This window comes from Oncorhynchus mykiss, chromosome 28 (genome assembly GCF_013265735.2).
Source record: "Oncorhynchus mykiss isolate Arlee chromosome 28, USDA_OmykA_1.1, whole genome shotgun sequence".
In the NCBI taxonomy this organism is placed as follows: Eukaryota; Metazoa; Chordata; class Actinopteri; order Salmoniformes; family Salmonidae; genus Oncorhynchus; species Oncorhynchus mykiss.
The window spans coordinates 35,385,750-35,408,949 of NC_048592.1; the positions used below are offsets into that span (position 1 = coordinate 35,385,750).

Here is a 23,200-nt window from a genome sequence, read left to right on the forward strand (position 1 = left end):
AAGAATTTCTGTACACTGTCAGAAACCGTCTCAGTGAAGCTCACCTGCGTGCTCGTCGTCCTCAACAGGGTCTTGACCAGTTTGGCGTTGTAGCCACTGGCATGCTGGAGAAGTGCTCTTCACGGATGAATCCCGGTTTCAACTGTACCGGGAAATTGGGAGACGGTGTTTATGGTGTGTGGGAGAGCGGTTTCCTGATGTCAACGTTGTGAACAGAGTGCCCCGTGGTGGGGTTATGGTATGGGCAGGCATTAGCTACGGACAACGATCCTGAGGCCCCTTGACGTGCCATTCATCCACCACCACCTCATGTTTGAGTTTGATAATGCATGGTCCCATGTCGCAAGGATCTGTACACAATACCTGGAAGCTGAAAATGTCCTAGCTCTTCCATGGCCTGCATACTCACCAGACATGTCACCCATTGACATGTTTGGGATGCTCTGAATCGATGTGTACGACAGCGTGTTCCAGTTCCCACCAATATTCAGCAACTTCGCACAGCATATCTGTATTCCCAGTGAGGTGAAATCCATAGATTTTGGGCTTAATGAATTTAATTATTGCATGTTGCGTTTACATTTTTGTTCTGTGAAAATGTTGCGTATTTTGTTATTTTGTTTAATTGATCAAATTGGTAGTTAGTCTTGTCCCATCGCTGCAACTCCCGTACAGACTTAGAGGTGAAGGTCGAGAGCCATGCGTCTTCCGAAACACCACCCTGCCAAGCCGCGCTGCTTGCGTAACCCGGAAGCCAGCTGTACCAATCTGTCGGCGGTAACACCATACAACTGGCGACCGAAGTCAGCCTGCAGGCGCCCGGCCCACCACAAGGAGACGCTAGAGTGCGATGGGACAAGGACGTCCCAGCCGGGCAACCCCTCCCCTAACGCTGGGCCAATTGTGCGCCACTTCATGGGTCTCCCGGTCACGGCCGGTTGCGACAGAGCCTGGGACTAACCCGGGTCTATAGTGATACCTCTAGTACTACTATGTAGTGCCTTAGACCGCTGCTCCACTCGGGAGGACCACATTTTGCATAGTTACTGAAGAGACTTGATTCCTGCTCTTTCACTGCTGATTTCCATCTGATTAAACTGTGAGCTCATCACGTGGTTTGCATTGTGATGTTCCTCAGAATTTAGATTTGTGGTTTTATTCAGGAAATACAGTATGAATATATTAGCAGTTGTTACTCTTCAATAACACAGACCCCAAAGCAAATCAGGGGGAGGAAAAAAGGTTTATTCTTATTCAAAGTGGGCGAATCCATGCAGAGAGGTAGATGTTCATGCTCCCCTGTCCCCAGTGATTCTCTCCACAGAACAAAGGGACAGGATCTAGTTTTATAACTCAGCCCTAGCCTGTGGTTGACCAATTAGAAGTCCTTGCAATAAAACTGGGCCAATGGCCAAATAACAAGTATCCTATTTCAGGCTCACTGTATAGACAAATTCCTCCCATGTCTCTGACCCATTAATCAATAATTCCCCATTACAGAAAAAACACTATTTACATTGATCGTTAGTACTGTATTGTCCTCCTAACCTCTAGTACTGTATTGTCCTCTTTCTCTGCTTTGTGTATTTATCTTCCAAATATTCTTATAAATCCAATCAGTGGACACATGCATGAATAGTTTCCCTTTATTAATGATGTGATGGTGGCAATGAATGTGAGATTATTTCAAAAGCATTTAATTAACAGTGCCTTCAGAAAGTAGTCATACTCCTAGACTTACTTTACTCCACATTATGTTGTGATGTATTTAAGCTTGCCATAACAAAAGGGTTGAATACTTAATGACTCAAGACATTTAAGCTTTTAATTTTTTTATACATTTTTAATTATATATATTTTTTTAAACATAATTCCACTTTGACGTTATGGGGTATTGTGTGTAAGCCAGTGATAAAACATTTCAATGTAATCCATTTTATATTTATTCTGTAGCACAACACAATGTGAAAAAAGTCCAGGGGTGTAAATACTGCACATTCACCAGCAATTCTGTATTGTCTACCATTTGTTATTGTAAGGACCTATGGCATTTTAAGAGAACCGTGGTGAGGCGTAAAATACTCATGTTCACATTTCAACGGTCTTTGATCGTCACGATTGCATTAGCAACATTACGATAATGTGGGTAGCGACGTAGAACATCAACCAGGAGAAGGGGAATTAATTTACCAGTGGAGCCTTGATAGGCAGGTGTTAAGAACAGCATCGGGGAAAGGTCACTGGTTCGAATCTCTGAGCCGACTGGAATAGAAATCTGTTGATATGCCCTTCAGCTAGGCACTTAACCCTATTTGCTCCTGTAAATTGCTCTGCATGAGAACGTCTGCTAAATGACCTAAATGTTACTTCTGTCATTGGTCTGGTTTCTTATCAATCAATAAGTGTCTGTCAACTAGAAAACCAACACATAGGAAACCCAGTCAAAAACATTTGAAGTCGGAAGTTTACATACACTTAGGTCATTAAAAATCGTTTTTCAACCACTCCACAAATTTCTTGTTAAAAACTATAGTTTTGCATGACACGTAATTTTTCCAACAATTGTTTACAGACAGATTATTTCTCTGTATCACAATTCCAGTGGGTCAGAAGTGTATTTACACTAAGTTGACAGTACCTTTAAACAGCTTGGAAAATTCCAGAAAATGATGTCATGGGTTTAGAAGTTTCTGATAGGCTAATTGACATAATTTGAGTCAATTGGAGGTGTACCTGTGGATGTATTTCAAGTCCTACCTTCAAACTAAGTGCCTCTTTGCTTGACATCATGGGAAAATCAAAAGAAATCAGCCAATACCTCAGAAAATAAATTGTAGACCACAAGTATGGTTCATCCTTGGGAGCAATTTCCAAACACCTGAAGGTACCACATTCATCTGTACAAACAATAGTACGCAAGTATAAACACCATGGCCGTCATACCGCTCAGGGTGGAGACGCGTTCTATCTCCTAGAGGTGATTGTACATTGGTGCGAATAGTGCATATCAATCTCAGAACAACTGCAAAGGTACTTTGTGAAGACACCCGTAGGAAACGGTTACAAAAGTATCTATATCCACAGCAAAACGAGTCCTATATCGACATAACCTGAAAGGCTGCTCAGCAAGGAAGAAGCCACTGCTCCAAAACCCCCATAAAAAAGCCAGACTACGGTTTGCAACTCCACATGGGGACAAAGATCGTACTTTTTGGAGAAACGTCCTCTGGTCTGATGAAACAAAAATAGAACTGTTTGGCCATAATTATCATTGTTATGTTTGGAGGAAAAAGGGGGAGGCTTGCGTGCCGAAGAACACCATCCCAACCGTGAAGCACTGGGGTGGCAGCATCATGTTGTGGGGGTGCTTTGCTGCAGGAAGTACTGGTGCACTTCACAAAATAGATGGCATCATGAGGAATGAATATTATATGGATATATTGAAGCAACATCTCAAGACATCAGTCAGGAAGTTAAAGCTTGGTCACAAATGGGTCTTCCAAATGGACAATGACCACAAGCATACTTCCAAAGTTTTGACAAATGGCTTAAGGACCACAAAGTCAAGGTATTGGAGTGGCCATCACAAAGCCCTGACCTCCATCCTATAGAAAATTTGTGGGCAGAACTGAAAAAGTGTGTGCGAGCAAGGAGGCCTTACACACCTGACTCAGTTACACCAGCTCTGTCAGGAGGAATGGGCACAAATTCACCCAACTTATTGGGGGAAGCTTGTGGAAGGCTACCCGAAACGTTTGACCCAAGTTAAACAATTTAAAGTCAATGCTACCAAATACTAATTGAGCGTATGTAAACTTCTGACCCACTGGGAATGTGATGAAATAAATAAAAGCTGAAATAAATCATTTTCTCTAATATTATTCTGACATTTCACATTCTTAAAATAAAGTGGTGATCCTAACAAACCTAAAACAGACCTAAAACTAGGATTAAATGTCAGGAATAGTGTAAAACTGAGTTTAAATGTATTTGGCTGAGGTGTATGTAAACTTCTGACTTCAACTGTATATCACTATTTGATATCACGTCCCTGAACAAGGCAGTTGTCTCCACACATCTCCATAAGGCAGTTATTTCTTAGCACACATCTATTGCTACTGTGTGCCTGACTAGTCTGACCGTTTAAGTGGCCAAGAGCATCATGCTGTTGTTTCATTACTATTTAGTCTTAGCACGATAGATTCTCCAGAATTAACATAGCTTAGTTCTAATTGGTTCACGAGCAAGTGATGCAATGTACATGGTCACCCATTGGCTCTAGACCTGGATGTAGATTACCCAGGTCACTGCTAGAAGCCACTGCACAGAGTACAGTAGTTTACACCGATCTCCAGTTTCTATTTCAGCCTCAGTGTTGTCATAGAGACAGGCACAGCTAAACGTCTGAGCAGGGTTTTATTAGAATTAAGATGTTGTCAGTTTGGGGATTGCATCTGCCAATTAACTATATCTTATGATAAAGATAACTGAATGTTGATATTGTACATTACAACTTTTAGATTCTGTCTCTTTTCTCCGTAGAGTTGATTTCCAAATAAATATTCTCATGATACTTTTCAGCCAGGCTAGGCGTAAGATGAAGTGAGGGATGTAATTCCACTTAGCACAGTTGTATGGCCATGGTCATCAAACCAGAAATAGGATATACTACTGACAAACCGTAACCGACTGGTTGGCTAAATGGGATCCACCAAATGTCTGAATGGTGATTGGCCTGCCACACTCTCCCGAAGTGTTGGGGATACTTGCTCAAACCTGCCATGTCCCTATTTTATCAGCAAAGTAAATCTCCGTTGCTAATCTTGTTTACAAACCATTACGATGCAAAATGGCTATCTGACAAAGAAAGCATAGCTGACTTCATTTTTACTGTAACACATTTTTTCTTTCACAGACACTGATGATGTATGATGTGACACAGTCATAAAGCCATCTAGGTCATAAGCTGTTTCTGTCCACAACTTTGTTATTCAATTGTATATTAAATATAGTATTGCATTAATGTCTCTTAAATGCTAGAATCCAAGAGATATAGAACCAACATTTTAAAACCCACATTTTGAGAAGTTAAAAATATTCAGTACATCTTTTTGAAAATGTAATAATGTAAGAAACAACTTGTTATCCCTCCCCCCTCAGACCAGTCAGTGGGCAACGGAGGCCTATAGAGCAGTCAGGAAAAAGATGACACAACCTACCCTAGTCTCAATATCTCCCTTCAAGACCCGCATAACCTCAGTATCTAAGTTCAACAGAGCGAAGTCTCCTCCTAGCCTTCGACGCTCCCATGTCGGGATGCAAAAGAAACCCGGAGAAGGTGGAGTCGTTGGTGTTGTCTGCATACACCCCCCCCCTCCAAACTCCTCCATAGATCTGCAGCCACACCTCGTCCCCAGACTCCAGCCTCAGTGTGATAGCCCCAGAGGCATGGTCAACATTGCCCTTGTAGTACTGGTTATAGGTGAACATGATGGGCTTGTCGTTCTTGGTGTAGACGGTGAGGTGGTACGTGAAGAAGTAGACCCCAAGGAGGGAGCAGTGGAACTTCCTGCTCACGTCATCGTAGTGGCGCTGCTCGTTGTGAAAGAATTTGTTGAAGTGGATGGGCACGTTGGAGGCAGGGACGGGATCTGTCAGGCCCACGCTGAAGGAAGAGTGATACGGCAGGACACTGTCGCCCTACGCCCCCTTCAGACCAGGGTTGCTCGGGAAACCACAAGGACCCAGAGGGCCGTTGTCGCCAGGCTCTCCATTCTCACCTGGTTCACCTGAACACACAAAGACCAGAGTCAGGGAGGATTTAGATGTGTTATGGGTTGCGTCAATCGAATCTGGTATCAGGATAAATATGACATTGAGTCACCGATTGTATAAAATGTATTTTTTATTAGCTAAGCAATAAGTGGTAAATGCAATTTTCGTATATACGGGTTCGCTGTAACACCACGCAGGGTAGAACAGAGTTGTTCCTGACAAAGTTATTATAATATACTCTGACAGAAGTAGTTCCTTCTTCCGAGCCGGCCTGTCACAGAGTAGAGACTGGGCGTGGTTTAAACTCACCCAGCCTATCGTTGATTGTTGGCGCACGAGCTGGTCCCAACCCCCTAGGCGCTTCAGCGGTCAGTCATTGTAGTTGTGAAGAATATCTATGCGCTCATACACTTGATACAGTTATCACACACCTGGCTCCTGTTATCTAACAAAAGACCGTTTGTTCCCTACACTACGTTCTGTATGTGTCCCTCGCAACTAATTGCACAGTTCCTGTATTTATGTTATTCTGTATTTTTCCATCATGAGAAAGGCCCATGGCCCTGAAACTGTTAATGTCTCAAGTCAGCTATGTTGCATAACACATACAACCACACAAGCCAACAGCAGATAATATTCAATCACATATGATATGGTAACGGGCTATAGTGGATAACACAGAACCTCACAGATGTCTGTATTGATGTTAATTGACTGTGCCTCATGGATAAAAATTACAAGTAAGTCATTGTGGGTTACTGTGATTAGATTTACTGTGAATTTTAGAAGATGTACCTGGCAGCAGCCGTATCCGTTTCCTGTATCTCCTTTCTCTCCTCGTAGGCTATCATGCCCATCTCTCCCGTCTCACCCTTGTTTCCCACTGTGCCCTGAAGTGCCTGGCACTCCTCCCATCCACATGGCACAAGGTTGCCGGTTGTTAGGTGGTCCAACTTCTGTCTCTCGGGCTCTGCCACCTCCGCTGCAGCCTCGTCATCTTCTGCAGCCGCCTCCTCGGCTGGTTCCTCTACTCCCATCTTCCTCCTGAGCCAGGCTCAAGTCCCCGGCCAGCAACAGGCCCAGAAGAAGGCTCCCCAGCAGTATTATGGCTCTTTCTATATAACCGCTCAACCTATAATCTTTGACACCAATGGAACATTAAACATACACACACTGTGATCTCTCACATTGGGACAAGGCAGCACCCCCCCCCCCCCCATCCCAAAGACAAGGATTCGTAAATACACTGAACAGAAATATAAATGCAAAAAGTGTTGGTCCCATGTTTCATGAGCTGAAATAAAAGATCCAAGAAAGGTTTTGTGCCCATATTTGATAGTCCATCCACCTGACAGCTGATTAAAAAGCATGATCATTACGGTTTTCTGACAGTTTGTCCAGAAATTCTTTGGTTGTGCAAACCCACGGTATTATCAGCTGTCCGGGGGGCTGGTCTCAGATGATCTTGCAGGTGAAGAAGCCGGATGTGGAGGTCCAGGGCTGGCTTGGTTACATGTGGTCTGTGGTTGTGATGCCGGTTGGACGTACTGCCAAATACTCTAAAATGACATTGGAGGTGGCTTATGGTAGAGAAATGAACATTCAATTCTAGAACTTGAGATTATAGCATTGTGTTATGTGACAAAACTGCACATTTTAGTGCCATTGTATTGCCCCCCCCCCCCCCAGCACAAGGTACACCTGTGTAATAATCATGCTATTCAATCAGCTTCTTGATATACCACACCTGTCAGGTGGATGGCTTATCTTGGCTAAGTAGAAAGGCTCACTAAGAGGGAAGTAACAAATGTGTGCACAAAATTTCTGAGAAATAAGCTTTTTGTGCATATGGAACATCTCTGGGATCTTTTATTTCAGCCAATGACACATGGAACCAACACTTTGGTCCGGTGTAGTTTTCCCCATGGACAGATATTGCCATTTTGATCTGTGAAAGGATTAATGTTGTCGCTGATAAAGTACTGTTTCCTCCAAATAGCTGACAACTACATCATCACATGCTGCGGCAATATATGTAAACCTGCTTCAAAGGTCAAAGGTTGCGGTCCCTTACCTGGTCTCTGTTTGTCCCCCTCGGAGAGACGAGTGTTCAGTGGCGTCCCCTCAGACAACGAACCTCACTCAGCGCAGCAGTGTGTCACGGTCCAGTAGTCTTGTGGCTAGTGTCCTTGGATGACATGTGTAACTGATTGCCTGTCATACTCTATTTATCTCTGTCCCACATTATTTATGAACCCGCTGATCCAAAACGGCAGTATGACTTACAGAGCCCCTCCCCCTTAACCCCTTAACCCCTGGCAGTCCACCCTTCGACTCTCTGCCAGTCTAGTCACACTGTCAATGGTAGGGGGATTTAAGGTGACCGATTTCTCCCCTTAAACAGCATGTTGTGTTTGTTTGTTTTTTACCTGGTGAAACTTTTGATGAACGTGTGCCAATGTTTGTTTCTTGATGCATTTTCATTGTCTTTTCAAATGTTTGCAGTGCAAAACCACATGATGTGAATAATCTTGTTCCACGACTAACAACACGCAAAGCTCTCTTTGTTTGTTTGCCTTGTCATGTAGACTTGGTGTTGGAAGACCAATTTGACAAATTTGTGGTGGCAAATTGTCTTTTGAAAACATTTTGCAGTAGCAGTGTTCATTATTGAGTTTTCTAAATTATTGTTGTCAACTATCTGGAATTATCTGGAATTTTAATCCCAATTAAATTGAAAACCTTACATTTCACTTTTATTTGTTCTCGGTGAAATCAATGCATTAATTACTAAAAACTGTGTGTGAGGCTTTATAAAAATGTGGTTTCAAATCTCCAAATTACAACAAAGTTCAACCAGAATTTTCATCATGACATGATCTCAGAACTGATTAGTCAGTCATCTAATTCTGGAATTTTCCTTTGTCCCTTAGTACCACCGTATCAGATAGACCTATGAAGCGCTGCCATAAACCTTATCTGCCAATATTATCAGAGATAACTCTCCTATTTGATATTCAGCCAACCCAACTACCTCACACACCATTCAAACCACAGCCTCCTCTCTGTGGGTAAGGAGCCGCTCCAAATTAAAATAAATGCACCCTCATTGTCTGAATTGTTCATTTATTGTTCATTTTTTTTCTATTTATTCCTCAAACCAATCTTAGTTTTGCAGCTTTGGGAGTAGCAAAGTCGGTCAATGAACACGTTGATCATTTTCTGACTGTTGATTAAGTAGGGAAACTTGTAGTTCTCAAAATCTTTCTCACAGAAAAGAATAGGTCAGCACAAGAATTGGCCCAAAACAAGTTTCTCTCAAACAATTTTATCTTAATCATAAATCGTTTTTTTTGTAAAACCAATTGTCAAATCCCTGTGTACAGAGATGGGATTGATGCCTTCTTAATTTTAATAGCCCCCCAAAGTAGGCAATGTTATTTAATTTAGCTAATTATGCAATTTACATACTGATGTAGATCATACAGTATTCACCCACCTTGGATTATTCACATTTTATTCTTACAAAGTGGGATTAAAATGGATTTAATTGTAATTATTTTGTCAATGATCTACACAAAATACTCTGTCAAAGTGGAAGATAGGCCGTCGTTGCAAATAATAATTTGCTCTTAACTGACTTGACTAGTTAAATAAAGGTTCAACAAATATTGCCAACTACTTTAATGATTTTTCATTGGCAAGATTAGTAAATTTAGGCATAACATGCAACAAACGCAGACACTACACATCCAAGTATAACTTTCCAAATTATGAAAGACAAGCGTTGTAATTTTGTATTATGTAAAGTGAGTGTGGAAGAGGTGAAAAAAGTATTGTTGTCTGTCAACAATGACAAGCCACCAGGGTCTGACAACATGGATGGAAAATTACTGGGGATAATATCGGAGGATATTGCCACTCCTATTTGCCATATCTTCAATCTAAGCCTACTAGAAAGTGTGTGCCCTCAGGCCTGGAGGGAAGCAAAAGTCATTCCGCTACCCAAGAATAGTAAAGGCCCCTTAACTGACTCAAATAGCCAACCAATCAGCCTGTTACCAACCCTTAGTAAACTTTTGGAAAAAATTGTGTTTGACCAGATACAATGCTATTTTACAGTACAAAAACAGACTTTCGACACGCTTATAAGGAAGGATTATTCAACAAGCACAGCACTTATACAAATGATTGGTGATTGGCTGAGAGAAATGTGTGATAAAAATATTGTGGGGGCTGTTTTTTTAGACTTTTGACATTATCGATCATAGTCTACTGCTGGAAAAAAATATATGTGTTATGCTATATTGTATGTGTTATGGCTTTACACCCCCTGCTATAATGTATGTGTCATGGCGTTACACCCCCTGCTATAATGTATGTGTTATGGCTTTACACCCCCTGCTATAATGTATGTGTTATGGCTTTACACCCCCTGCTATATTGTATGTGTTATGGCTTTACACCCCCTGCTATATTGAATGTGTGATGGCTTTACACCCCCTGCTATATTGTAGATAAATAGTTACCTGTCTAACAGAACACAGAGGGTGTTCTTTAATAGAAGCCTCTCCAAGGTAGCTGTTTTGCCCCTTACTTTTTAAAATCTTTACTAACGACATGTCACTAGCTTTAAGTGAAGTCTCTATGTATGTGGATGACTCAACACTATACACGTCAGCTACTACAGCGACTGAAATTACTGCAACACTTAACAAAGAGCTGCAGTGAGTTTCAGAATGAGTGGCAAGAAATAAGTTAGTCCTAAATATTTCATAAACAAAAAGCATTGTATTTGGGACAAATTATTCACTAAACCCTGAACCTCTAATATTGTAATGAATACTGTGGAAATAATAATAATAATAATAATGTGGAAATTGAGCAAGTTGAGGAGACTAAGCTGCTTGGAGTAAACTGTCATGTTGACACAACAGTAGCTAAGATGAGAAGTTTGTCTATAATAAAGCATTGCTCTGCCAACACCATCAACATTGTCACACCTGGACTACTGTTCAGTCGTGTGGTCAGGTGCCACAAAGAGGGACTTAGGAAAATTACAATTAAAATAAAATACAATTGTATTTGTTATGTGCCGAATACAACAGGTATCCTTACAGTGAAATGCTTACTTACAAGCCCTTAACCAACAATGCAGTTTTAAGAAAATACCTTAAAAAAGTAAGAGATAAAAGTAACAAATAATTAAAGAGCAGCAGTAAATAACAATAAAGAGGCTATATACAGGAGATACCGGTACAGAGTCAATGTGCGGGGTGACACCGGTGTCGAGGTAATTGAGGTAATATCTACATGTAGGTAGAGTTATTAAAGTGACTATGCATAGATAATAACAGAGAGTAGCAGCAGTGTAGAAGGTGTGTGGGGTGGGGGGGGGGGCAATGCAAATAGTCTGGGTAGTCATTTGATTAGATGATCAGGAGTCTTATGGCTTGGGGGTGCATAGAAGCATCTTGGACCTAGACTTGGCGCTCCAGTACCGCTTGCCGTGCAGTAGCAGAGAGAACAGTCTATGACTAGGGTGACTGGAGTCTTTGACAATTTTTAGGGCCTTCCTCTGACAGCGCCTGGTATAGAGGTCCTGGATGGCAGGAAGCTTGGCCCCGGTGATGTACTAGGCCGTACGCACTACCCTCTGTAGTGCAATGCGATCGGAGGCCGAGCAGTTGCCATGCCAGGCAGCTGTAAAACCTTTTGAGGATCTGAGGACCCATGCCAAATCTTTTCAGTCTCCTGAGGGTGAATAGGTTTTGTTTTGTCCTCTTCACGACTGTCTTGATGTGCTTGAACCATGTTAGTTTGTTGGTGATGTGGACACCAAAGAACTTGAAGCTCTCAACCTGCTCCACTTTCAAAGCATTTCATGGCTACAGACGTGAGTGCTACGGGTCGGTAGTCATTTAGGCAGGTTACCTTAGTGTTCTTGGGCACAGTGGTGGTCTGCTTGAAACATGCTGGTATTATAGACTCAGGGAGAGGTTGAAAATGTCAGTGAAGACACCTGCCAGTTGGTCAGTGCATGCTTGGAGCACTCGTCCTGGTAATCAATCTGGCCCTGTGGCCTTGTGAATGTTGACCTGTTTAAAGGTCTTACTCACATCGGCTGTGGAGAGCGTGATCACACCGTCATCCAGAACCGCTGATGCTCTCATGCATGTTTCAGTGTTACTTGCCTCGAAGCGAGCATAGAAGTTATTTAGCTCATCTGGTAAGCTCGTGTCACTTGGCAGCTCTCACCTGTGCTTCCCTTTGTAGTCTGTAATAGTTTGCAAGCCCTGCCATATCCGACGAGTGTCAGAGCCGGTGTAGTACGATTTGATTTTAGTCCTGTATTGACACTTTGCCTGTTTAATGGTTCGTCGGAGGGCATAGCAGGATTTCTTAAAAGCTTCCGGGTTAGAGTCCCGCTCCTTGAAAGCGGCAGCACTACCCTTTAGCTCAGTGCGAATGTTGCCTGTAATCCATGGCTTCTGGTTGGGGTATGTACTAGAGGTCGATTGATTATGATTTGTCAACGCCGATACCGATAGCGATTATTGGAGGACCAACAAAAGCTGATACCGATTAATCGGACAATTTTTATATATATATTTGTAATAATGATAATTATCACAATACAGAATGAACACTTTTATTTTAACTTAATATAACACATAAATAAAAATCGATTTAGCCTCAAATAAATAATGAAGCATGTTCAATTTGGTTTAAATAATGCAAAGGCACAGTGTTGGAGAAGAAAGTAAAAGTGCAATATGTGCCATGTAAAAATGCTAACGTTTAAGTTCCTTGCTCAGAACATGAGAACATATGAAAGCTGGTGGTTCCTTTTATCATGAGTCTTCAATATTCCCAGTTATTAAGAAATTTTCGGTTGCAGTTATTATAGGGCTATTTCTCTCTATACCATTTGTATTTCATATTCCTTTGACTATTGGATGTTCTTACAGGCACTATAATATTGCCAGCCTAATCTCGGGAGTTGATAGGCTTGAAGTCATAAACAGCGTTGTGCTTCAAGCATTGCGAAGAGCTGCTGGCAAACGCAGGAAAGTGCTGTTTGAATGAATGCTTACGAAAGTGCTACTGCCTACCACTGCTCAGTCAGACTGCTCTATCAAATATCAAATCATAGACTTATTTATAATATAATAAACACACAGAAATACGAGCCTTTGGTCATTAATATGGTCAAATCCGGAAACTATAATTCGAAAACAAAACATTTATTATTTCAGTGAAATACGGAACTGTTCCGTATTTTATTGAACGGGTGGCATCCACAAGTATAAATATTGCTGTTACATTGCACAATGTCTTTGTTAGGAAGAAATGGTCTTCACACAGTTCGCAACGAGCCAGGCAGCGCAAACTGCTGCATATACCCTGACTCAGAACGCAAGAGAAGTGACATAATTTCCCTAGTTAATATTGCCGGCTAACATTCATTTCTTTTAACTAAATAGGCAGGTAAAAAAAAACATATACTTGTGTATTGATTTTAAAGAAGTGCATTGATGTTTTTGGTTAGGTACATTGGTGCAACGACAGTTTTTCGCGAATGCGCTTGTTAAATCATCATCACCCATTTGGCGAAGTAGGCTGTGATTCAGTGATAAACTAACAGGCACCACATTGATTATTTGCAACGCGGGACAAGCGAGTTAAACTAGTAATATCATCAACCATGTGTAGTTAACTAGTGATTATGTTAAGGTTGATTGTTTTTATAAGATAAGTTTAATGCTAGTTAGCAACTCGCGTAACAGGTGGTCAGCCTGCCATGCAGTCTCCTCGTGGAGTGCAATGTAATCGGCCATAATCGGAGTCCAAAAATGACAATTACCGATTGTTATGAAAACTTGAAATGGGCCCCATGCCGATTAATCGGTCGACCTCTGAACTGTATTCTATTCTACTGTATCTTAGTCTATGCCGCTCTGACATTGCTCGTCCAAATATTTATATATATATTTAATTCAATTCCTTTACTTAGATTTGTGTGTATTGTTGTGAAATTGTTATATATTACTGCACAGTCAGAGCTAGCAACACACCCATTTCGCTACATTCGCAATAGCATCTGCCAAACACGTGTATGTGACCAATCGGTCGACCTCTAGTGTGTACGTACAGTCACTGTGGTGACGAAGTCATCAATGCACTTATTGATAAAGTGACTGATGTGGTGTACTCCTCAAAGCATCGGAAAAATCCCGGAACATATTCCAGTCTGTGCTAGTAGTAGTTTAGCATCTGCTTCATCTGGCCACTTTTTTTATAGACCGAGTCACTGGTCCTCCCTGCTTAAATTTTTGCTTGTAAGCAGGAATCAGGAGGATATAATTATGGTCAGATTTGCCAAATGGAGGCCGAGGGAGAGCTTTGTACGTGACCCTGATCTGTTTCACCTGTCCTTGTGCTTGTCTCCACCCCCCTCCAGGTGTTGCCGATCTTCCCCATTATCCCCTGGGTATTTATTCCTGTGTTTTATGTCTCTCTGTTGCCAGTTCGTCTTGTTTGTTCATGCCTACCAGCGTTTTGTCTCAACTCCTGTTATTCCCTAGTCAATCTTTTCCTCGTCCTCCTGGTTTTTGACCTTCGCCTGTCCTGACCCTGTACTCGCAAGCCTGACCTCTGCCTGTCCTGACCCTGTACCCACCTGACCACGGCCTGTCTCTGAGCCTGCCTGCAGACCTGTACCTTTGCTTCACCTCTGGATTATCGATTTATGCCTGACCCTGATTCGGCCTGACCCTGATTCGGCCTGACCCTGATTCTGCCTGCCATCCTATACCTTGGCTATGGATTATTGACACCTGCCTGCCTTGATCTGTCATTTGCCTGGCTACAATAAACATTGCTTCTTCACACAGTCTGCACATGGGTCTTACCTTGATTCCTGATACTCTGTGTGTGGAGTAAAGGTGGTCTAGAGTTTCTTTTCCCTGTGGTGGCACATTTAACATGCGGTTGGAAATTTGGTAAAACTGATTTAAGTTTCCCTGCATTAAAGTCCCCGGCCACTAGGAGCGCCACCTCTGGATGAGAATTTTCCTGTTTGCTTATGGCGGTGTACAGCTCATTGAGTACGGTTTTAGTGCCAGCATCGGTCTGTGGTGGTATGTAGACAGCTACGAAAAATACAGATGAAAATTCTCTAGGTAGATAGTGTGGTCTACAGTTTATCATGAGATACTCTACCTCAGGTGAGCAAAACCCTGAGACTTCCTTAGATATCGTGCACCAGCTATTGTTTACAAATATGCATAGGCCCCCTCCCCGTTTCTTACCAGTGGCTGCTGTTCTATCCTGCCTATAGAGTGTATATCCCACTAGCTGTATGTTATTAATGTCGTCGTTCAGCCATGACTTGGTGAAGCATAAGATATTACAGTTTTTAATGTCCCGGTGGTAGGCTATACGTGCTTTCAGTTTGTCCCATTTATTTTTCAGCGATTGAACGTTAGCAAAGGCAGATTAGCCACTCGTCGCCTGATCCTCACAAGGCACCCCGATCTCTTTCCACAAAATCTCAGTTTCTTTCTCCTGCAAATGATGGGGATGAGGGCCTGTTCGGGTGTTTGGAGTATATCCTAACCATCTGACTCATTAAAGAAAAAATGATTCATCCAATTCAAGGTGAGTAATCTCTTTTCAGGTCATAAGAGACGGTAGCAGCAACATTATGTACAAAATAAGTTACAAACAATGCGAAAAAACAAACAAAATAGCACGGTTGGTTAAGAGACAATAAAACTGCAGCCATCATAATACATCTTCCACAGCATAATTATTAACTTGACCTTAATGAGCGATTCAATGTCTGATTTATTATTGGTACCCATCTACCAATCACAACCCTTCTTTATGAGGATTTCGAAAAGCTCCCTGGACTTTATAGTTGAATCTATGCTTGAAATGCAATACTTTACTGAGGGACCTTACAGATGTTGTATGTATGAGGGACAGAGGAAGGGGAAGTCATTAAAGAAGATGTGTCAACCCCTGTTATTTGGACTCTGGACTTTAACCTAATTATGTTAAGTGTACAATATTACGTATTGGATCTTTAAAAATACAACTTTTACATTACCCTGCAGTTTACCAATCAAATGGGCTGACGGCGAAGTAGACATACTTGGTATTCATATCACAAAGATATAAATAAGCTCTCCACAATGAATTTCAACAGAAACCTTGTAAAAATAGACAATATCCTGCAACCATGGAGAGGTAAATACCTGTGTATTTTTGGGGAAATTGCCCTGATTAACTCCTTAGTCATATCTCAGTTTACTCACTTACTTATGGTGCTGCCTACTCCTTCGTTTTTTCAAATCATATGAGTAAAAAATATTTTGCTTTATCTGGGACACTAAACCAGACAAAATAAAGAGTGCCTATCTACATAATGAATATGAATTAGGTGGGTTGATATTATTAAATCTAAAAGCACTAAACCTCTCTCTAAAAGCTTCACTTATTCAAAAGTTTTACTTGAACCCTAAATGGTTCTCAAGTAGATTACTAAGAAAAGCTCATCCATTGTTTAAAAATAGCCTTTTTGCCTTTGTGCAGATTGCCATGTCTCATTTTCTAATAATTGAAAATGAAACTTTTTTCAAAGTATCTCTCTTTTTCAAACAAGCATTGCAGAGCTGGCTACAATTTCAATTTCATCCCCCTGAAAAGACAGAACAGATATAATGGCTGAACTCAAATGCGCTGGCTGAAAAAATACCTGTATTTATGGGAAAGATGTTTGAAAATTGTATTTTGTTTTTAAATGATATCGTAAATTGGAATGGTAGAGTTATGTCCTTCATGGAGTTATCAGAATTGTATGGGAAGGTCTGCTCAATCCAGCAGTACAACCAACTGATTACAGCATTGCCCCAAAACATGGAGGAGGCAGGTGATAGTGGGAGGAGGTAGGGAACTGGTCTGTCTGCCCAATATAAAGGATCAAAACTGGCAGAGGAATATAAATAGCATAAATTGGAAAGTATATCAGTTTCATTTGAGGACCAGGATGTTGACAGCTGTGCCATACAGATTGCAAAATAGTTGGGAAGAGATTTTTGATGTACCGATTCCATGGTACAGGTTGTATGAGTTGATATATAAAACGACACAAGGACCTTGTGGTTTTTAGCTAAAATTATTATATAGAATTCTTGCCCCTGTCAAAATGTTGAATATTTGGGGCATTCAATCATCGAAGCTCTGCAGATTTTGTTGTGAGGATACAGAATCAATAGACCATTTATTTTGGTGTTGCCCTCAGGTAGCCTGTTTCTGGTCTCAGGTTCAGGAATGTCTAAAAATGCAAAACATTGATCTAAAATTGACCCTAGAAATAGTACTGTTAGGAGATCTGGAGAGACCGGGTCAGTCCATTAATAATACACTAATACTCTTAGTAAAAGTATTTATCTTCAATTCGCAATCTGTGGATTCTATTCGGTTAGATAGATTGAAATTCTAGTTTAACATCACAGCATAGTTGAAAGAGATATGGTGCGGAGAAAACCGAAGAGGGTGGCCAGCAGAGATAGGATGGGAGGTGGGATGGGCTGAGGGAAGCTGAGGGAAGCTGAGGATGGGCTGAGGGAAGCTGAGGATGGGCTGAGGATGGGCTGAGGGAAGCTGAGGATGGGCTGAGGGAAGCTGAGGATTGGGATGTGGAATTGGAGACAAGTGGGAGTGGAGTTGCTGGGCAGGGGATAGAATAACGTTCAAAGATAAAAGTATAAAAATTAAGTCTAAACATAACAAAAAGCCAGTTTGAATGACACCGAGGGGCAGTGTTTTTACAGCCAATGTCGGTTTGTCTGAGGCTGATGCCGTGTAGGTGTTTGTACACATGCATATACACACACTCTCATTCGAATGCACACATGTGCACATACACGGACACACACACAGGTAAATAGTGCCATATACATGCACTCAAACATATTCAGTTGGCCTTGCTGTTATGATTTTTGTTGTCTTTGTTGTTTTCTTTTTTCCTTTGTCTTTTTCTTTTTTCTCTTTTGTTCATTTTGTTGGTTGTTGGTGCATTGGGGGGGGGGGGTCTTGGGGGTGGGGAATGTAATTTTAAAAAGTATTATTATTTGTACTATTATTATTTTTTTCTCGGGGGGGGGGGGGGGGGGTCTCGGATGGTTGAGGGGCAGCTCTTGCAACTGTGGGGGGGATCTTGGAGGGCTGGCGGTTGGGAGCTTGGGCCGGTGGCTGATGGATCGCTGGTTCAGGTCCCTTTTTTTTGACCTTGTGGGAGATCTGTCGACGTGCCCTTGAGCAGGGCATTGACCCTGGTTGCTTCTGTGTGTCGCTCTGGATGGGAGGCTGTTAGAGGACTAATGTGATGTAGTTGTTGAGCGGCTTCACTGCAAGTATTTTGTATGTTTTAAACATTCAATCAATAAAAATAGAAAGATATTTTTTCTAAAACTGTTATTTCACAGAGTGAGTCCATGTAACTTATTACATGATTTGTTTAGTCAAATTTGACTCCTGTTCTAATTTAGGCTTGCCTAAACAAAGGGGATGAATAGTTATGCAATGACTATTTATTCATTTGTAAACATTTGTAGGATTTTCTTTTCACTTTGACATTATGGAGTATTTTGTGTAGTCACTGACAAAAAAAATACCAATTAAAGATATTTCAGTAAGACAAAAAAGGAATAAATTCTTACGACACCCACTGTAAACTCACCGGACAGTTTATTAAGTACAACACCCCGTTCACGAAGATGGATCGCTCCCAGTGAGTCAAATAGCCGTGGCTTGCCATATAAAGCAGGCAGACAGGCATCGAGGCATTCAGTTACTATTCAATTGAATGTTAGAATGAGCAAAATGTGTGACCTAAGCGACTTTGTGCTTCGTTTGATCGTCAGTATCAGGAGTGCCGGTTCCGGTATCTCAGAACCTGCCCCCCTCCTGAGCTTCTCATGCACAACAGTCCAGGTTTACAGAGAATGGTGCGGCAAACAAAAAAAACATTTAGTCAGCGTCAGACCTTTGGGTCGAAAATAGCTCGTTGATAGAGGTTGAAAGAGCATGACAAGAATCGTGCAAGCTAACAGGCTTGCCACAATCAGACAAATAATGGCGCGGTACAGCAGCGGTGTGCAGAACGGCGTCTCGGAAAAAATAACTTGACGCTCCAGCAGACGACCGCAGCGGGTTCACTCCTATCAGCTAAAAACAAGAAGAAGCGCCTCCAATGGTCACACGATCACCAACACTGAACAACTGAGGAGAAACAACGCCTGGAACATGACAGCGAGTTCAGTTTACTTGAGTGGCCTGGTCAGTCCCCAGACCTCAACCCAAGAGAGCATAATGGGATAAAATGGAACGGGCTGTCCCAGAATGAATGTACCGCCGTCCAATCTGCAAGCAACTGCAACCCATTATGCAACCCATTATGATGGGTTGTGATGGGCCGTGATGGGCCATGATGGGTTATGATGGGTCATGATGGGTATTGATGGGCCATGATGGGTCATGATTCCTTTACACGAAAAATAGGTAATGCCCCTTATTCCAAAACCCTTCCTTCCATTACTCTGCAATTACAAAACAATATAGAGAGCTTCGTGTCAACAATGTCGCTACTATAGTAAGTGCAACGGTATTTCACAGGTGGAAGGGCAATTTAATGCACATTGTTACCGGAATTTGCTACTAACAACAAACAATAGCTAAGTCCTCATCTTATATGACTCCAAATACACTTGAACTATTATGGTGATCTTAAATCCCAAGAGATTAAATATTTTAGCTGGGATTTGCAAATACATATGGACATAACATTAGGAACGGTGAAGCCACATCTGTTTTCATTAATGTTGGTGTGAAACCATGGAAGAATTATGCTTCTTGCCTTGGGCAAGAGCATGTGTGAAAGTAATTTAGAAAACCCTTAGCTGAAAATATCAGACATAGGTGAACTGTAAAATGTCATGAACTTAAAACTAAATGGCCAACAACTAACGAGGGAAAATATTCAGACATCTTAGCTCACAAACAAAACAATATATGGCGTGTGTGAGTCGAATTAGCTTGGACAATATTGTTATTATTATGAATTATGTAAATATTATTGTGAATTATGTAATTATTATTATGAATTATGTAATTATTATTATGAATTATTTAATTAGTATTATTATTACACATTTAATTAGTATTATTATTAATAATTATGATTTAATACATATGATTATTTAATTATTATTAGTATGTAATTAAAATGATTACTAATAATTCGTACATTATTATTGGGCAATGAACCTTTGCATGTACAGTCGTTGTAGCCAGGGTCACCTCCGATTCCGACCCGGAGGGCTACTTGTTCCACCGTAGCACTAATATTCCTGATTCATTTGATCAACTAATTATGGTCTCAGCCTGGACCTAGATACTGTAGCTTTAATCTGGTTTGATAATGCCGGCATTGAACCGCAACACAAACATAGAGCTATGAGGAAACATTTGGGATTTATCCTATGGATTGAAGATGTTTGAGGTTTGACTGTGTTACTGTAGCATTTTTTATTACACACATTGTAATTAATTACATGGAAATAAGACTAACCAAGCCTGAAATCACTACAGAAGTGCAAGGAGGTTGGTTGGGGGTGGCAGAGTGCGTAACTTGTATATAACTGCCTTAAGGTTGCTGGACCCCAGGAAGAGTAGAGGGCTTCTTGATAAATACAAATACAAGTACACACTGGACTGGTATGTAACGTGTGGCGGTGTCTTGAAACCAGGTGTGTTTTAAAAAAAATGTTTACCTTACCTTAACTGATAACCCTATTTGCAAACCACACTCGCTATCATATCGGAAATCAACCTTACCCTAACCCCTCTCGCTAACACAACTGAACTTAACCTTACCCTAACCCCTCTCTCTAACACATCTGAACTTAACCTTACCCTAACCCCTCTCGCTATCATATCTGAACTTAACATTACACTAACCCCTCTCGCTAACACATCTGAACCTAACCTTACCCTAACCACTCGCTAGCATATCTGAACCTAACCATACCCTAACCACTCACTAGCATATCTGAACCTAACCTTACCCTAACCTCACTCGCTAACACAACTGAACCTAACCTTACCCTAACCTCACTCGCTATCATATCTCAACCTAACCTTACCCTAACCCCACTCGCTAGCATATCTGAACCTAACCTTACCCTAACCCCAATCACAAGCATATTTAAACCTTACCCTAACCTCACTCGCTAACACAACTGAACCTAACCTTACCCTAACCTCACTTGCTATCATATCTCAACCTAACCTTACCCTAACCACTCTCTTGCATATCTGAACCTAACCTTTCCCTAACCCCACTCACTATCATATTTAAACCTTACCCTAACCCCACTCGCTATCATATCTGAACCTTAGCCTAACCCCACTCGCTAACACAATTGAACCTAACCCTACCCTAACCTCACTCGCTAACACATCTGAACCTAACCTTAGCCTAACCCCACTCACTAGCATATCTGAACCTAACCTTACCCTAACCCCAATCACAAGCATATTTAAACCTTACCCTAACCTCACTCGCTAACACATCTGAACCTAACCTTACCCTAACCCCACTCGCTAGCATATCTGAACCTAACCTTACCCTAACCCGTCTCGCTAGCATATCTGAACCTAACCTTACCCTAACCACTCACTAGCATAGCCAAACCTAACCTTACCCTAATTCCTCTCTCTATCACATCTGAACCTAACCTACCTGAACCCCTCTCGCTAACACATCTGAACCTAACCTTACCCTAACCCCTCTCGCTAGCATGTCTGAACCTAACCTAACCTTACCCTAACCCCACTCTCTATCACATCTGAACCTAACTTTACCTTAACCACTTGTTAACACATCTGAACTTTACCTTACCCTAACCCCTCTCGCTATCACATCTGAACCTAACCTTACCCTACTCCCACTCTCTATCACATCTGAACCTAATCTACCTGAACCCCTCTCTCTATCACATCTGAACCTAATCTACCTGAACCCCTCTCGCTAACACATCTGAACCTAACCTTACCCTAACCCCTCTTGCTAGCATGTCTGAACCTAACCTTACCCTAACCCCTCTCACTAACACATCTGAACCTAACCTTACCCTAACCCCACTCGCTATCACATCTGAACCTAACCTTCACTTTCACATCTGAACCTAACTTTACCCTAACCACTCGTTAACACATCTGAACTTTACCTTACCCTTTACCTTACCCTAACCCCTCTCGCGACTTCGTAAAAGGGGGAAACGGAGCGGTCTTCTGGTCAGACTCCAGAGACGGGCACATCGTGCACCACTCCCTAGCATTCTTCTCGCCAATGTCCAGTCTCTTGACAACAAGGTTGATGAAATCCGAGCAAGGGTAGCATTCCAGAGGGACATCAGAGACTGTAACGTTCTTTGCTTCACGGAAACATGGCTCACTGGAGAGACGCTATCGGAGTCGGTGCAGCCAGCTGGTTTCTCCACGCATCGCGCAGACAGAAACAAACATCTTTCTGGTAAGAAGAGGGGTGGGGGCGTATGCTTCATGGTTAACGTGACGTGGTGTGGCCACAACAACAAACAGGAACTCAAGTCCTTCTGTTCACCTGATTTAGAATTCCTCACAACCAAATGTCGACCGCATTATCTACCAAGGGAATTCTCTTCGATTATAATCACAGCGGTATATATTCCCCCCCAAGCAGATACAGTGCCTTGCGAAAGTATTCGGCCCCCTTGAACTTTGCGACCTTTTGCCACATTTCAGGCTTCAAACATAAAGATATAAAACTGTATTTTTTTGTGAAGAATCAACAACAAGTGGGACACAATCATGAAGTGGAACGACATTTATTGGATATTTCAAACTTTTTTAACAAATCAAAAACTGAAAAATTGGGCGTGCAAAATTATTCAGCCCCCTTAAGTTAATACTTTGTAGCGCCACCTTTTGCTGCGATTACAGCTGTAAGTCGCTTGGGGTATGTCTCTATCAGTTTTGCACATCGAGAGACTGAATTTTTTTCCCATTCCTCCTTGCAAAACAGCTCGAAACAGTGAGGTTGGATGGAGAGCATTTGTGAACAGCAGTTTTCAGTTCTTTCCACAGATTCTCGATTGGATTCAGGTCTGGACTTTGACTTGGCCATTCTAACACCTGGATATGTTTATTTTTGAACCATTCCAATGTAGATTTTGCTTTATGTTTTGGATCATTGTCTTGTTGGAAGACAAATCTCCGTCCCAGTCTCAGGTCTTTTGCAGACTCCATCAGGTTTTCTTCCAGAATGGTCCTGTATTTGGCTCCATCCATCTTCCCATCAATTTTAACCATC

At 41.7% G+C, this 23,200-nt stretch overlaps 1 pseudogene; it reads right to left on the minus strand.

Moving 5' to 3' along the window:
* Positions 1-5,256: 5,256 nt before the first annotated feature.
* Positions 5,257-23,200, minus strand: part of LOC110508240 — a 38,294-nt pseudogene continuing 20,350 nt past the window's right edge.